Source organism: Lissotriton helveticus, chromosome 5_1 (genome assembly GCF_964261635.1).
Source record: "Lissotriton helveticus chromosome 5_1, aLisHel1.1, whole genome shotgun sequence".
Lineage (NCBI taxonomy): Eukaryota > Metazoa > Chordata > Amphibia > Caudata > Salamandridae > Lissotriton > Lissotriton helveticus.
Genome location: NC_136065.1, coordinates 980417549 through 980434575, shown reverse-complemented (window position 1 = coordinate 980434575; position 17027 = coordinate 980417549). Strand labels below are relative to the sequence as shown.

Here is a 17027-nt window from a genome sequence, read left to right as displayed (position 1 = left end):
CAGTCCACTCCGCGGCTTCCGCTCCTGTATGATCTTGGGTGCCAGCCGGTGGAGGATATGGCCAGACTGAGTCCACTGGCGTTTTGGGGGCGCCTTTGGACTACGCCGGAGCTTCAGTTGTACGCAAGAGCATGTTTAGAGGTTAGAAATCTCCCTGGCTCCTCTAACATTGGCTGGTTTAAGGCCTTAGGAACCACCCTGTGTGATATGGGCCACGGGGAACTTTGGTTAAATCCTGCCAATGCAACCTTTCCCTCTAAAAATGATCTAAAGGTGCAATATTGGGAATGGGTGGCGAGCAAAAGACACACTGGACTAATACATACTAACATTACTAGCACTTTTTTCGCACTGAAAGACGACCCCAGATTCGAAAATTACTGGGATGTAATAACAAAGCCCAAAGTTGTATACTGCCCCCAGAGTAAAGTGGCTAAGCCCAGTTTGTAGGAACCTGGGAACACGCTCAGCGACAATTGCTAGCAGGTTATTAAAGTCTGATTTGTCCCCCCTAATAGTAATAGGAGTAGCTAAATATATTGGGTGGGCATGGATACTTAGAGCCAGGTTTATTAAAATGTTATAGACTGTTGTTTTTACTTCTAGAATTGCTATTGGTTATGTGTAACTGTGGATCTGCTAACTGTCCTAGGTTTATTACTGAAGTCATCTGACTAAGGACTTATTGTGAATTTCTTTTAATTAACTTCAAAGTAGTCTTGTATATTGATTTAATCTGGTCTTTGACTGTTTTATAATTATTCTCTTTTTATGGAATGTACATGTATTTTAGAGATTTGTTTTTTGTGTTACATGTCTTTTATGATTTAATTATCGAATAAAGACTTTTTTGAAATTGAATTGATGTTTTGGGCAAGGTCGAATTGGAGGTGGGAATTCGTCTGGACCACTTAGCCCCTAACACCAAGACAGTTGAGGCATTTAATGTAATATGCCAACAAGTAAATAAGGACTTGAGGGCTAAAAATAAATTTGGCAGTCAAAGAGGCAAAAGATGGTTTGATCATAACTGTTTTAAAGCACACTCCGCCCTTTTTAAAGCACTGAAAGAATCGCCCAGAAATAGAACACAAATAGCAATACTAAGGAAAAGATATAAACAAGCTATTCATGCTCGCAAATCCCAGATTAAAAGTGAAGCCTGGACTGATTTGCTATCAGAAGAGGCCTTGTGGGATAGTGCTAAATTCTGGGCCATTATCAACCAGCCCTTTTTTCTCTGGGGTAGAGAATCATATATTGGAATGCACCATCCCAGATGAGTTGTGGCTCGCCTATTTTGGAAGTATTTATTCCCAGTCGAGCCATGAGCCCTCTCAAGTGGCCCAAGTTTCTTGTCAATTAGGGCCTATAATGGCTTTTGGGGAGGCAGATGTTGAAAAAGCAATTAATGAAACACAAATAAACAAGGCCCCGGGACCAGACGGGGTCCCTGCGGACCTGTATAAGAGTACCCCGAAATTCTGGGACAAGATCCTCACAAATGTCTTCAATGCCATAAGAGAAAATAATTTCCCTGAGTCTTGGGCTAAGTCTATTATAATACCAATCTTCAAAAGGGACTACGGGGAGACTCTACCTGTTATAGGCCCATTTTCCTAATTGACTCTGCCGTCAAAATCTTAGGCAGAGTCATAATAGGTAGGCTGACAGACTGGCTTGAGGATAGTGGGATCATGTCTAACGTTCAGTACGGCTTTAGGGCCAGGAGAAGCACTTTGGATCAGTGTCTGAATCTCCAACTCTTAATCAGCAAATATACGATCGCTAAGGAGGTGTCTCTATATATTGCTTTTATGGACCTCTCCTCAGCTTTTGACCTTGTCAATAGGTCAAAACTGTGGAAGGTCCTTTTGGGAATAGGCATTGATCCCCCTTTAGTTGGATTTTTAGCCTACCTCCATTGAGGTCTCTTAGCGTCAGTTAGAGTCACCCAAGCGGGGAGGTGCACAAGTCACTTTAAGTCAGAGAGGGGGGTCAGGCAAGGATGTATCCTGGCCCTCCTTCTCTTTACATTATACATAAATGCCTTAGAGCCAGCCTTAGTAGAGGCAACTGTGGATGTACCGCGTGTAGGAGTAACCAACATACCGGTCCTCCGTTACGCGGATGACGCAGTTTTCTTAGCACGATCGGGTGTGGCCCTGAATAGACTGTGAGCCTCCTTTGGTGATTTCATGACATCGTTAGATCTGAAAATTAACACCTCAAAATCCCAGGTCATGGTGGTGGGAGATTTTAGCAGGAAAAGAAAATGTAAATCTCTTTTTTGTAGGGGGGAAGAAGTAAAGAGGGTTCCTATCTTTTCTTATTTGGGTGTCATCTTTGATGATAAAGGAACCTGGGGTCCCCAACAGAAGTCCAAAAGCAACGCAGTAGCCAGGTCGTCTGCGGCCCTGTTGGGATTAGCCAAAACGAATGGGAGCGAGACCAATGGAGGTTATACTTAAAGTATACAAAGCAAAATGCTTGGCAATAGCCACTTATGGCTCTGCTATTTGGGGATATGCAAATCAGGATAACATCCAGAAGGTGGGGAATACATTTTTAAGATCCCTCATTTCCGTACCACAGTCCACCCCCACCTTTTCAACTCACTCAGAGCTGGGGCTGGGGTTTGTTACAGACCTATTGAAATCCTCCCCCGTAATTTGCTGGATTACAACCTGGCTTAATCAGGAAATCTCCCTAAACCACTTGATTCTTAAGGATTGCCTTGCTCTGGATAGAGCTCACAAGATCCCATGGCTGGTCTATATTAAGGCTATGTTCACAAAATTAGGCAGACCAGAGCACTTTCATTCTCCAGGGTGTATAAAAAGAGAAGATGTTAGGGAGATTAAATTTGCCCTGTTAAATTTGTTTACTGTTGAGTGGGAGGCAATGGAGATGGAAAACCATTTGTAAGAAGAAATTATGCACTAATAACTGCCCCTGGCCTTGAACCTTATCTTATTCTGGTAACGAGACCGTACCATCGGTTTCTTTTAACTAGATTTCGTTTTAATTTAATACATTTTATGCTTGGTTCTTTTTTTACCTGGGACACACCAGAAAAGGCTAAACCTTGTGATTGTGACAACTTTTCAATACAGGACACGCAACATTTCATGATGTTTTGTGATTACTATGCAGAAACTAGGAAAAAATATCTGTTGCCGATTTTGAGGGAGGCGGGTTTTCTCCAGGTGAGGCCCGCTCTCTTGTTTTTGCAACTCCTATCTAGCGGACGTGTCATTTTCCATGTAGCAAGTTATCTGGTAGCGTGTGTCCGTATCAATAAGAAGCGTCGTAGGTTGCAGGGTATTCCTTTTTAGCATATGAATTATTTGCACATTGGTTGTTTTTAAATGAAATACTGAGAACGTTTTAATCATGTTCTAATTCATGTGTAATTTATATTTATTCTATATTTGTTTTCGATGGACTGTTGCTGTTTATTCCCTGTGATGTTTTTGTATCTATGTCTTTTTTTGATTTCTAATAATCGAATAAAAGTATTTTGACTGACTGACACTGTTCTCCTGTTGTGGTAGTGATCCTAACACTCGGGGGCAGGCATCAACATCAGGATGAGCCAGGAGACTGCGGGCATGAAAATAGGTGTTGGTGAGGCATGCTACCCTTGGGGACTGTGTGCCTACAGGGGCATGCTCCCTGACTCCTGGTGGTAGGACCATTATCCCATGAGGTAAAAAACAATCCTGTACTAATGCAAGTGCATCTGCTCACCTTGCATGCAATTAAAAAAAATATATACACATTCTGTTTATTGGCATTTCAGGTAATAAATGCAGTTCCTCTGCCTTGCAAAGCAGTATAACAATAACAAAACATAGAACCATTCTGTGATCAACCTTTTCACAATGAACATTACTAATGATCGTCTCATCGGCATTATCCATTACATTTGTGGCAATACAACATCCTGATTACAGTAATACCATCTCTACTCAGTCTGTGGGCTATTGACAGTTAATTATTGCATATATTGTCGTAAAGGTTCCCATATCTCTCTGGGCCTAGATGCTGCGGGCAGTTCTTCTGCATCTAATGCAAGGTTTTCATTACATGACACCATGTCCTTAATCCAGCTCTTAGTGTTCGGGGCCACTACACTTTCCCAATGCAGTGCGACTCGACACTTGGCCATCAGTAGTGCGATGCGCACCAATTTACCCACCCCCCTTTTTAATTGAGGTACGTGACACAACAGGCAAATTGAAGGCGAACATTGCAATATAATCCCTGTCATTTCTTGTATGTGTTTTAGTACATCCTCCCAGAAAAGCAGCACTGTCTGAATTCCCATGGCAGATGTAAAAAGTCAGCATCAGGCTGGCTGCATCGCTTACAGTTACTTGTTTGCCTGAGGCCGCATTTGTGCAGTTTAACAGGAGTGTAGTAGGTCTGGTGAATGTACTTGAAATGTATAATGCGCAAGTTGCCATTAGGCGTGAGGGCACTGGTCATCTTGCAGACGTGCTCCCATTCTGTTTCTAGTAGTGGTGGGGTTAATCTATCATTCCAGCGGGTTTGACTTCTATCCGGCTAGGGAACCCTCTCGTCCCGTACTTCTTTATACAGTTTCGTTACCAGTTTAGGTCTAGAAGGTGCAACCAGTAGCAATTGTAAAGCTCACAGCGTTGGAGGTTCAGCTGGGTACGTGTGGTAGTGGGCTTTAATCACTTGCCTTAGTCTGTGTATGGTGTAATTGAACAGTTGCAAGGTATTGGTGACATAATTCAGGTCTTCTGCTGTGAGAACGTGTCCATCTGGATAAATATCTTGCATGGTTACCACACCCACTTCTCTCAGTGCTTTAAGTGGGCCCTTTTCTCGTGTCACTGACAATGCTGCCTAATGTGCGTGGGGCAGTGCTGGTGCACAGATAGGAAGCTTGTTAGCCATATTGCCTATAGCCTGCCATGCTGCAATAGTCGTGTCCAGTGTATTGATGTCTGTTCGTGGCGTGCCTCTGTGTGTGTGTGATAATACCGGACAGAGGAACTGAGTGTGCGTCACCGTCTTCTACTGCGACATGTGCAGTGTACGCATGTGGTTTGAACCAATACTAGGCATATTGGGCTTGGGCGCATAAATAATATAAAAAGAAACCTGGAGTGCTGAAGCCTCCTCTCGCATAATCTAGCATCAGTGTGGTCCAGCTCACTCTGGCCTGCTTTCCCTCCCATATTAAGCGGATAAGGGAGGATCGTACCTCCTTGAAGAACTGTTGTGTCAGCTTGATTGGGATATTGCAGAATAAATTTAAACAGCGTGGTAGTATAACCATTTTGATGACCACAATGCGATCAGCCAGGTACAGTGGCAACCTGTCTACCTGTTGTTCCAGGGAGGCGCATGCTCTGCCATAGTTTTCTCTAATTACTATGTCAGTATCACAATGAACCCAAATGCCCAAGTATTTTACTGGGTCTGTGGTCCACACCAAGGGGTAGTCCACGCTCTGGGGGGCTGTTTTGGCCATAAGTGGTATAACTATTGATATATTCCAATTGATTTGCAGACCCAAGAATAGTCCGAAGGGGATGTTTTCCCTCAGCACTACTGCTAGATAGCTTCTCAGTTCTCTTATAAATAACACCATGTCGTCAGCGTAGAGTGATATGCCGACCAGGCGATGCAGGAAGTTAAGTGCAGATTCTCTGTGGCACTGATGAATAATACAAGCAAGCAGCTTAAGTGCCAACGCAAACAGAAAGGGTGATAAAGGGCACCGCTGACGAATGCCTCTATAAATCTGAAATGGTTGTGACGTCAAGCCCCCTACGCGCACCAGTGCCGAGGGGTCTGTATATAAGAGCTGTACCGAACCAAGGTACAGTGACGAAAATCCCATGTGCTTCAGTATGTGGAACTTATTACTCCACTCTATGGAGTCTGTTAAAACGAAGTAATAGGGTAGACATCTCTTGTAGGTGGTATAAGTAGGTTTAATCAGGTAGAAGTCAGCAGGTATATAGTTACAAGAAGATCCTTAGTAAATCAGGTAGTCTCTGGTAAAGCCCCACCAGGAGCAAGGTCCACTCTGCTCAGCCCATTTCACCAACTGATCTTGCCACATACAAAGCCATCTTAACATTCCACATGACATCATAGCAGGCTGAGCAGGCAGAGAGAGAACCAAAGAGGGGAGACATGAAAAAGGCAATAAGCACATTATAACACATCCCCCTCCTTAATAACTGAACAAATAAAGGAAGAAGAAACAGAGAATGTATTAAAACATAGAATCAAAACATCCCCTATCCATTCGAAAGAAAGGGAGAATAAGAGAATGCATTAATAAACGCAACAAGTGGAAGAAGAGAGAATGAACTAATAAAAACCAAAAGGAGAAGAAGAGAAATGCATTACCTAATGCAACAAACTCAACTCTCCCTATGGATAGTGATCATAAGTACAAAAAGAAATGCCCAGATGGAAAACGCATTTCCAACAGAAAGAAGAAGACACAGTATTAACACAATACAATACCTCCTTCTCCCTGAAAATGATCATGAACAAACGAAAAACAATGCAAGATAAACCATTCTAAAAACCAATAAATCCAAAACTCCACCCAAAACTTAATGTGCCATTCATAAAAACTGCGATAAAACAAAACCAGCACAATACTAAATCCGGATAAACTGGGGCAATACAGGGAATACAACCCTTAACTGCACTAAATCCCAAAATGAAGGTAATAAGTGTGTACCCGTCACACACAGACTGTGTAGGCAAATAGCACAACCAGAAAAATCAAAAATCTAGGGTAACCCTTAACCCATGTGTGAAGAAAACACACACAGCATGTACATGTTAATCAAAAACCAAGGGTAATTTAAAACCAAGGACACTCTCTTAGAACTGTGGGCAAGCTTAAACCCACGACACACATGAAAAACTAAAGGTAAACCTTAAGTCAAAAATCCTATACAAAATCGACCAAGACTTAAAAATTCAGAAAAAACCAAGCACAACGTGCAGACAAGACACTCTAGAACACAGAACCAAGGGAACAACCGCACTCAAAGGAAAACAAAACTTGGATCAACAAGACCCACGACAAAACCCAGGAAAACCACTAAACACCTAACATCTACGCACAACTGTAAAAGGGACACACCACACAAAGTCTAGGAAAAAACTCACATACTCATCAACACCACCCTAGAGAACAAGAGCCAAAAATATAAATGACCAGCAATAATATAAGTGTCTCAAACTCCGGGGAGCTGTTTCAAGTAAATAATGTTGTAAATACAGGAAGATTCGCGACGTCTTCCGCAAAACAACATTATTCCGACAAAATACACTTAAAAGTCACACACAAATCAATGACAGTAACATGTCTCCAATACAAAGTTGTGAATATGCGATTATAAAACAAGGTAATTTTAACAAAACAAACTAAAACAAAAAACGTGGTCACCGTAGTCTAAGATGAGCGATACCTCACCCGAAAGTCCAGTCAGCAAAACAGGAAGCTAAATCCTTGGGATTCTAATTCACATATTCATCCATCTAAAATCCAAATGTAGTAGGTTAAATCTAGCGTAAGTAGAGAATTGCGCCACCAATAGCACCCCCAACTCGAAATCTCCCAACATGTAATCCAAAGCAGTGACACTGGAAAGTATCAACAACACTAACTTCAACTTTCCATGGTAAACATAAGAGTTGGGTCGTTAGTTTCATTCACCAACAGTCTGTTTGCTTCCTGGATGAAATATCGCGTAGTCCGGTGAGTTCATCTCGTTTTTTTTTTTTTGATGAGGAGATGACAGCACGCAGCGCACGTCATGCCGGGAGGTTCTCGGCATGTTAGGACAACAAAGCGCTTCCAGTCAGTCACAATTACTGCACAAGAGGATATTACAGCAGCGCTCGAGGCAGAGCATGTAGGAATGTTCTTGGCAATTCACCAATACTCGGAGAAGATTCTGTGACATCATCAGTCACACATTGAGGCGGCAGGGGAAAGACGACTCCCGAGAGAAACTTTCAACTGTCATCCAAAGGAAGGAAGCCGGTAAGACTTGTGTTTCGCCATGGTTAATGTTAAGCGAAAATTAGGCTGAAAAATAAGGTAGATATCACAACAGCACCACCCAGTGGCTGAATTTGAAGAACATCCCTGCCGAGGCTCGATTTTTTTTTTTTTTTTTTTTATTTAATTCACACACTGCCAGTTCACAGAACATCCAGGTTATAGATAGACTTTAAAATCCAAGTTGAACAAAAATATACTTTCATCCAGCTGCTGACACGCTGAAACTGTTGGTTTACTTCATGAGATAAGCTGACTGACACAAGTATAACGTGCCTCCAATCCAACAGTTGATCAGTTTTTTTTTTTTCAAGGTTAAATTCGATGCAGACAAAAACAGAAAACAGTTGGGTTTCCTTCAGGGTTAGATGAAAGTAAAATCCAGACCAGCAGCCAAAACATTAAAACAAGAGGGCACTCTTAAACTTCCATTAAGCTAAAACAGCTATATGCTGAAACCTTCTTCTGAGGTTGTAAGAAGGCTAATAGAAACAGGCACAATCTAATCAAAAGGGCGACCGTTGGTAGGGTCACTGGTGGGGCCTATTGGGTGCCTAGTTTCCTCCATTCAGCTTGTTTGAAGTCATTAAATTCCAAAACTTTAAATCCTTAGTAAAAATGCTTCTCCGTCTACTTAAACAGCTTCACTTACTTCAGTTTCAAAAGTCAAATCCATCCAAGGTAGCTCCATGGGTTCTTTTTAAAACGTCGCCAGTGTTAAAACGAAGTAATAGGGTAGACATCTCTTGTAGGTGGTATAAGTAGGTTTAATCAGGTAGAAGTCAGCAGGTATATAGTTACAAGAAGATCCTTAGTAAATCAGGTAGTCTCTGGTAAAGCCCCACCAGGAGCAAGGTCCACTCTGCTCAGCCCATTTCACCAACTGATCTTGCCACATACAAAGCCATCTTAACATTCCACATGACATCATAGCAGGCTGAGCAGGCAGAGAGAGAACCAAAGAGGGGAGACATGAAAAAGGCAATAAGCACATTATAACAGAGTCAAACGCCTTTGCCGCGTCCAACAGGACTGCGGCGGCGGGCAGCTTGGGGTCGAAGACATGAAACATGGCATAGATGGTTCTTAAGTTATGAGACGTAGATCGCTCCACGATAAAACCTGATTCGTCCGGAAGGACTAAGCTAGGCATTAGGGGCTGCAGCCTGGTAGCTAGTATTTTTGCCAGAATCTTGACATCCAGATTGATTAGCGACAATGTCCGATAAGATTCGCAACAGTCTGGGGCCTTGTCCTTTTTAGGTCTCGCCTTCGCAGCGTGATGGCTTTGGCTTTTCAGAGAAAGATTGTGCACACGTTCCATTGCCTTCAATGGCAACGCGTGCACGTGTGGAGATTCACTTGTGGGAGCGAGCGGCCCATCTGGTCACAATTATCGCTCCCGCGAGTGAATCGTGCCCGCCTCCCCTCTCCCCTCCGCCGCAAGAGGCGCGCGTGTTTGTGCTTGTTTTTAGGGTGTCTGTGTACAACTGATTTCCTTTCTCACTGGTACACTTTAACAAGTTACAATTTAAATAAACCTCGTCAATTTAAATAAAAAATAAAACCTCGTCGTACACTCTGGACACCATGCATGCTCAATTTACCGCGGAACCAGTGAGTCTTACCAGTAGCAACATCTGCCCCTCCCTCACAACGTTTAGGAGGCTCTAGATCTTCTTAACGTCATCGCCCCGCTCCTCGCTCCTCGCTCCAGGTGGTGCTCCCGCCCAGCGGCTCCAGTTTGCCCTTTGACCCAGCGGCGGCCTGCAGGTAGAAGGCCCTCAGGTGGCAGATACGGCATGCTCGCCACAGAATTGGGGGAAGAGCAGCCGAGGAAGCCCTTGACGTGCGTGTCGGGCTCATGGACTGCGCCGCTGCTCATGCAGGCGGGCTGGGAGAGCTCTACTCACTCGGCTGGATGCTTGTGCTGATCCAGGACAATGGGTTGTGGTTGTCGCTTCTCGCAGCTTTTCACGGGGAACAGGACACAAAGCTGAGGCGAGCCGGCTGGCAGACAGTCCGTTTTTCCTGCGGGCACGGTAGGCCTCTAAAGCTGGAGTGCAAACCCGAAGTCCTCTTCTCTGGGGGCACCCGGGGCAAAGTCGCCATCTGCTGGCTAGATTTGAGGTAAGGCACGTCCAAGATCTAATCCATGTCTAGGTCATAGTGCTCCAGCTCTCCAAGCACAATGGCTGGCTCGGTGCCCTTGTTCTTAAGGCCCGGCTCATCTCTGGGGCAGAGCCTGCCAGGCTGCGGGTGCTCCTCAGGCTCACTGCTCTTAGAGTATCCCTCCTTCTCTTCCTTCTGGTCATTGCTCTCAGGGTTCTCCGGCTGATGCTTTAATGGAGACACTCTCTTCACTGGCGTGAACTTGTTTTTGTTATTGCCAGTGTAGGTCCGATATGAGCTCAATCTGTGAAAAATGCCAAATCATTATGTAGAAAAATGAAATGAAACTCAAGCCCAGGCCAGAGCATAAACTCATTACCGTCTGGCATTTGCAATGCAGGAGGTCTCGCATTTGCGAGAGTTTGATCTATTGGTATTGTAAACCACAATCAGTAAAAAGCATTGTAATTTACAACCCCAATAGCTCAAACTCTCACAAATGCGAGACCTATTGCATTGGAAATGCTGGTTTAATACTGTGATGATCAGTGCTTGGCTAAGAAATGGCGGCAACACACCAGACTCATCTGCCTCTGTATACATTTCAAGCATGTGGAGAGTGACTAGATCAATATAGTCTTTATAAAATTAGGCTGTGAGTCAGTCTGGCCCTGGTGGTTTTTGATTGGGTAGTGCACATATTGCCGCCTTTATATCTTCCTAGTGGTTGATTTAGATATTCACAATGGTTGTCTGCCAGCCATGCGCATCCTATATCAGTTAAGTAGGCTTCTAATTCTGAGTCCGATGCCGCCCCGTGACATATATAAATCGGAGTAGAATCTGCTGAATTGTTCCCTAACGCCATAGAGGCATAGTGCTCCGTCCTCTGGTAATCTGTGATTTTAGTTCTGTATTGATGGTCTTCTCGGATTTTGGTGGCCAGGCTACGGCCTGGGCGTCCTCCCTCACCATACGCCTACTCCAACTGTCTGCATGCTTTGTAGCAGCTCTCAGATTCTGCCAAAGAGTCATATTCTAATAGTAGTTTGTGAATACAGGCTAAGGTTGCAGGACAGGGTGTGGTTGTGTATTGGTGTTCTAAATCTATTCGTTTTAATTCGGTCTGTGTGAGCTGACCCCAAATATATTTTAAAATGCCAGCCATGGTGCTGATACAGACCCCTCTTATGGTCACCTTAAAAGCTGTATACAAAAATAATAACTGTGGGTCTGGGGAAACTCAAAAATTCTGTGTTCAATCAATGTGTCTAAACCATTACCTGATGCGCTAGGACCCATCACTCTGTGATATGGAATCCCATCAGTTACTCTAACTGGACCGCCCTGTTGATCATCATTTGGGCCAGTCTCAGTAAAGCGGTGTGTCCACAGCGCATACTCAGTACACACCGATAGATGTAACCAAAAAAGCAGTGCACAAAGAATAACAAGTGAGGTGAGTGATTAAAAATGGATAGTGGTTTCAAAGAGAAACTTTAATAGAGAGCAAACCACTTCCAAGGTTAAAAGACGTGAAAAGCAAAATAAACAGTAGTTTCAACAAATATCTACTGCCTGTTAGTGGAGGTCGACATGTTTCTGCAGTTGTAGATACAATGTGTATCTCCTGCTTCCTCAGGACCAAAATTATATTTTGCTACTGCTTGTACAACGTGAGTGTGTGTAGAGCAAAAATTAAACAAACATTAGGATATCACCTGATAAGGCCTTCTCAACGCTCCTGTTAAGTAGAAGCTGATTGCCACAGGAGAAATGAATCAAGTATGGAGAACACATATAAAAGAAAACAGAGAGAACCACATTAACGAAGGTTATCTGTCATGAGTTTCCATCGCTATTAATGTTAATGTACTAGCAAAAATTCACAAGTACAGAGCCCAATCATTCCTAATTTGTAAATGCCTCTCACTCACCTAGAGTTTGAGAGACCGGCGCCGCTCCTCGCCTGGCCACAGCTCAGGAATCGGGGGCACCGCTCTAATGTTAATACAAAGAGAACCACAGAAAAGACCAGTGAAAAAACCTCATAAGTGACCGCCAACTCATGAATCTTAGACCAATAGATTCAAGCAGTTAATTCAAACTGTTGTAAATAACATCTTTACTGGCACACTCCTCCAGTGCTTATTTGTTTCCAGCACCAAACAGATGTAGAGCCATAAGATTAAAAAGGTATAGAGAATCCAATGGTATATCTTCACATCAGACTCAGAGCAACTGATGTTTAAACTGAGTTTAACCATTGTCGGTAACGCTGAAGATCAACTGATCACAGCACATTCTAGATAACGTATTAGAAAGTGTTTAGTTCGCATACAGCATATGAAAGTATACAGGGGAGCAAAGGTCGCCGAGCTGTAGTCAAAAGATTATAAATTCGTTATGACCAATACTCGTGCAGCCGGGTGTTAAGTGCCCCGTTGAAACCACTTAATAGCCACATATTTAGGAAGCTACACTTTCTATACTATAAAAAAATAGGATTACCCCTCGCAGAGTTTCATCCGCCACCAGTACCGCACGTCGAACAGGTTCACCTACCTGTCCGTCGATACCCCAGTCAGGCATCTGCGCTGTACGGGGAGGTAACGGTAAAGGCTCTCTCACCTCTTTTCTAGATGCGGAAGTATAGATTCCTTCCGGCATCATGGTGGTGCGCATGCGCCAAACCTCGTGTCGCGCAACTGACAACGTGTTAGTGCAGCGACTGAGAGTCGTGGGAATTGTAGTCATAACATCGAGTCTGGTCAACTCGATGTTATACCTGCCATTAGTTGGGAAGACTGTAAATAAATTACATCGACCACGGAGTTAAAGAAAAAAGTTTTAAAGTGATATGAGATTAGCACTTAAAGAGTGTATAACTTCACTCAGTGATAAAATGTTATCAAGATTGTTACCAATTTCCGTGACATTCATGGGAAAAGAAAGACTATATTGCATATGTATGTATCTGTGAACCATACAATATAGATGATATTACAGATCATTTGTTTTAAGTGTAGTTAGTAGGCAAAGGATAGTAGGCCAACCAATATATAAACGAGTGCCTGAAATAAGGTGTGTATTTGTAAACAGAACAATCCCCTCAATGGGCACTCGAGTGTGACCGGGCACATAGACATAGTCCTAGAAGTGAGTAGGACAACCTATACATTCGCAAGTCACTAACTACAAGTTCACATAGCTATCCATATACAGTTTAGGGATGTAAATACTGGAGGTCAAGACACCGCATCACTCTACAACGAGGTCCAAGGTATGTCCTCATTCAGGCCGTTCTTATCTGTATTCAGACGGTATACCCATTTCTGCTCCAATTTGAAGAGATATCTCGTGATGTCTACAATGTGCGGCGGGATCCGCGGTTGTTCCAACACTGTCCATGAAAATTCTGTGGGTGTATGCCCCACCTCTAGGAAGTGGTTCGTGAGGCGGGCGGCTTGCTTCTTACATCGGATCGTGCTCTTATGTTCCGATATCCTTACTTTAATTTTCCGAGTTGTCATTCCCACGTATTGTAGAGGGCAAGGGCATTTGATAAGATAGATAAGGTTGGAACTATTGCAGTTAGTAAACTGCTTCTGTTCCCACCGTCTGGATGTCCCGACATCAATACTTGTTGAATGAACCGTTTGTGCACATGCAGCACAGTTCCCGCAGGGATGGTGACCCACCACGGGTGGAAGGTCCCATAGAGTGCCCACTTGATGGCTTTTCTTTGGGCCCGGCATGGTGTGTACTAGCCGGTCTTTAAGACTTGTTCCTCTTTTGTACGCAAATAGAGGTATAGGAAGATTGTCTGGGCCAGTATTGAGGATCCTCCAATGTTGTTTTACAATTTTCTTGATGGCATTTGACCGTGTATTTAATGTATTTACAAATGCTATCCTCTCATTCTTCGGTTTCGGGAGAGTAACTTCTAGAAGGGATTCGCGATTGTTATTTGAGGCTCTTTTTTTGGAATCACGAACCAATTTCTTAGGATACTTCTTATTACGAAGACAGGTTGCAAGTTCTCCAGCATGTTTGTTAAAGCTCTCCTTGGTGCTACAATTGCGTTGAATACGCAAAAATTGCCCAAAGGGCAAATTATCCCTGAGGGCCTTGGGATGACAACTGTCATATTGAAGCAAGGAGTTTCGTGCCATCGGCTTCTTATACAGTTCTGATTCGAGGCCCCCTTTGGTTGCTGTAATCCGAAGGTCCAAAAAAGCCAAAGTGGTTTTAGAAAATTCAATGGTGAAGCGCAAAAACATGTTTTGCTCGCTCAACCACTGATGAAAGGTCTTAAGTTCGTCCACAGTTCCACGCCACACAACCAGGATATCATCTATGTAGCGTTTCCAAACCCTTATTGATGGTAAATAAGGGTTTGTAGATGATAGTACACGCTCTTGTTCAAACCTATGGACGTACAGGTTCGCTAGGGACAGAGCAAAAATGCTGCCCATACTGGTCCCTGAGGTTTGAAGGAACACTGTTTCCTCAAACCGAAAGAAATTTTCTTTCATTGCCAACGTGGCGAGTTCCATAATGAAAGATATTGGAGTGATGGAGTCCCAAGTCTGTTCGCGTAGTAGTGACTCTACCACCTCTAGTGTCTCATTTTGTGGTATTGAGATGTAGAGGGACTCTACATCAAAGGATACCAAGATATCTAAATTAGTGTCAAACTCAATACCTGGTAAAGTTCTCAACAGGTCTTTTGTGTCTTGAATATAGGTTGGCATCAGCCTAACCAGGGGACGTAGAAAAATATCAACAAATGTCGATAAGGGTTCCAAAACAGACCCAATGCCGGAAATTATGGGACGTCCTGGTGGAGGGCGTTGTGTTTTGTGAACCTTCGGGAGCACATAGAAATATGGCATCACCGGATTGATGGTACAAAGGAAGGAGGCTTCATTAGCCGTGATCCAGCCTTCTGATAGAGCCTCCTCAGTGAGATGTTTAATCTGCATAGAAAGTCTCTTAGTCGGGTCTATAGCCAAAGGACTATATGATTTGATGTCACTGAGTTGTCTGAGACATTCCTGCCTGTAAGTGCTAGAGTCTAGCAGGACCGTAGCGCCACCTTTATCTGCAGGTTTTATGATAACTGCATCATCTTTAGCTAGACTCGTCAAGGCATGCTGCTCCTGCTTTGAAAGATTCATGAATGGTGAATTCGTCTTGGTAAACAGAGTCTGAATGTCGTGTCTTACTGCTTCCTCAAAAGTTAATACCTTGGTTGGAATAAGAAATTCCAAAGGTAACCTATCACACCAACATAAATTATTCAATAAACTTATGTAGTTATTTCCAAATTGAACATAAAGACACAATATGACAAAAAATAGAGTTCATTTAATTGTCAAGACTTTTCCCTCAGTCCAGCCAACACGTGTTTCGTCGTCTGGGCGGACACCCACGACTTCCTCAGGGCTGGGAAAAAAGATACAATACGAAGATATATTGGAGTTGCGAGATACACTATCTCGGAAATAAACAGTTTACAGTTCGTCATTCTATTAAACTTAAATCCATGCTGTAAAATTACTTAAACCTTTAAGTAACGTCCCATGATGTCCATACATGCATATGGAGGGGTATACCAGATTGAACAGTAATATCTCCGCGACTGGTACAAATAACGGACTACCTCACAGTTCGTGATGGTGATTAGCCAATATCTCGTGAAGGTATTCTAATACTGCTATTCTAAGTGCTCACCCCAGTGTTACTTCAAACAGTTGGTGAATATTGATGTGCTTCATGGTGCCTGATTAGTGCAGTCAAATGCCCCAATCAACGGGGTCCCGCTCTATCTATTTGGTGCTGAGTACAAATATACTCAGGCTTACCTGATAATTGGTAGTAAATGGCCTGTGTGCCTAAATAAATCAAATCAAGACAGGGTATTACTAGTCTAGATATTTTTACATTTGAACCTCATATTGTGCATGTCAAACCAAGGTAAAACATACCTTCCAGCTGGTTATAATTCCGGCCCAGCCTAACGTGGCATGGGCAAATCTCTTTAGCTGCGCTGTGTTCGACTTATTTTCTTTGTTATTGCTAGAATCAAAGTGATCAGCAATTATTAGCTATGTTCTAAGTGACATTCTGTTATATAAATTGCATATTTGTAATACCTCCAGCTTACCTTAAATAAACGGTAGCTCTAAATCCTCCTGTTATGTCGGAGATCTTTAATTGTGATCCCCGGATGGGTATATTTAAAGCGACCTCCTTCCTCCAATTATTACAGAGAAATGATGTATTTACCTATCCAAGAAAGATCGATATTAGTAATTAGGTACTAATAAATCCCTGATATCCATAGTCACATATGTGACCGTTCTGCATATGGCAGTTTACCTCCAAGTATTACGGAGTTCACAGCGCAGTCCATTCACCGGCTTTCGCCGAACGTGCCGCTCAGTTTCAGAAGCCGGCGTCTGTGACCCGGAAGTCCGATATATCAGCCCCGGGTTCACTAATCAGGTCGGCCCATAGGTCTGGTAGTTTATGTGTAGATCTCGTCCTCCATATTGGAGTGGAGGAAGTATATTGCCGAAACAATATCTTCCTATGTTCCGAGTCTGTGCGTACTTCGCATAATTACTTTCAATACGAATCCTATATTATTACGTGCACCAATGTTCGAAACAGGGTAGACACAAAATAATTAGCTTCTGTGCAATCGATCAGGTAAGAAATGATCCAAGAGGTGGCAACAGAGAATTGGCGTTGAGACGCAGAGAAGCCTCATGGATTTTGACCATGCGGGCGGTGGAGCATGGGATGAATTCAGATCAGGAATTAC

The 17027-nt window shown here is 43.2% G+C and overlaps 1 protein-coding gene and 1 long non-coding RNA gene across 4 annotated transcripts in view; one reads left to right on the top strand and one right to left on the bottom strand.

The window, feature by feature from the left end:
* Positions 1-7766, bottom strand: part of LOC144755039 (uncharacterized) — a 30444-nt gene extending 22678 nt beyond the window's left edge. The window contains exon 1 of the long non-coding RNA XR_013594827.1: positions 7684-7766. This is a non-coding gene — a long non-coding RNA (uncharacterized LOC144755039). The remainder of the gene's footprint in view (positions 1-7683) is intronic.
* Positions 7767-7925: 159 nt separating this feature from the next.
* LOC144755038 (uncharacterized) overlaps positions 7926-17027 on the top strand; it is a 446749-nt gene continuing 437647 nt past the window's right edge. For all 3 annotated transcript variants that reach the window (XM_078643488.1, XM_078643489.1, XM_078643490.1), the window contains exon 1: positions 7926-8062. The gene's annotated coding sequence lies outside the window, so the exon portion shown is untranslated. The remainder of the gene's footprint in view (positions 8063-17027) is intronic.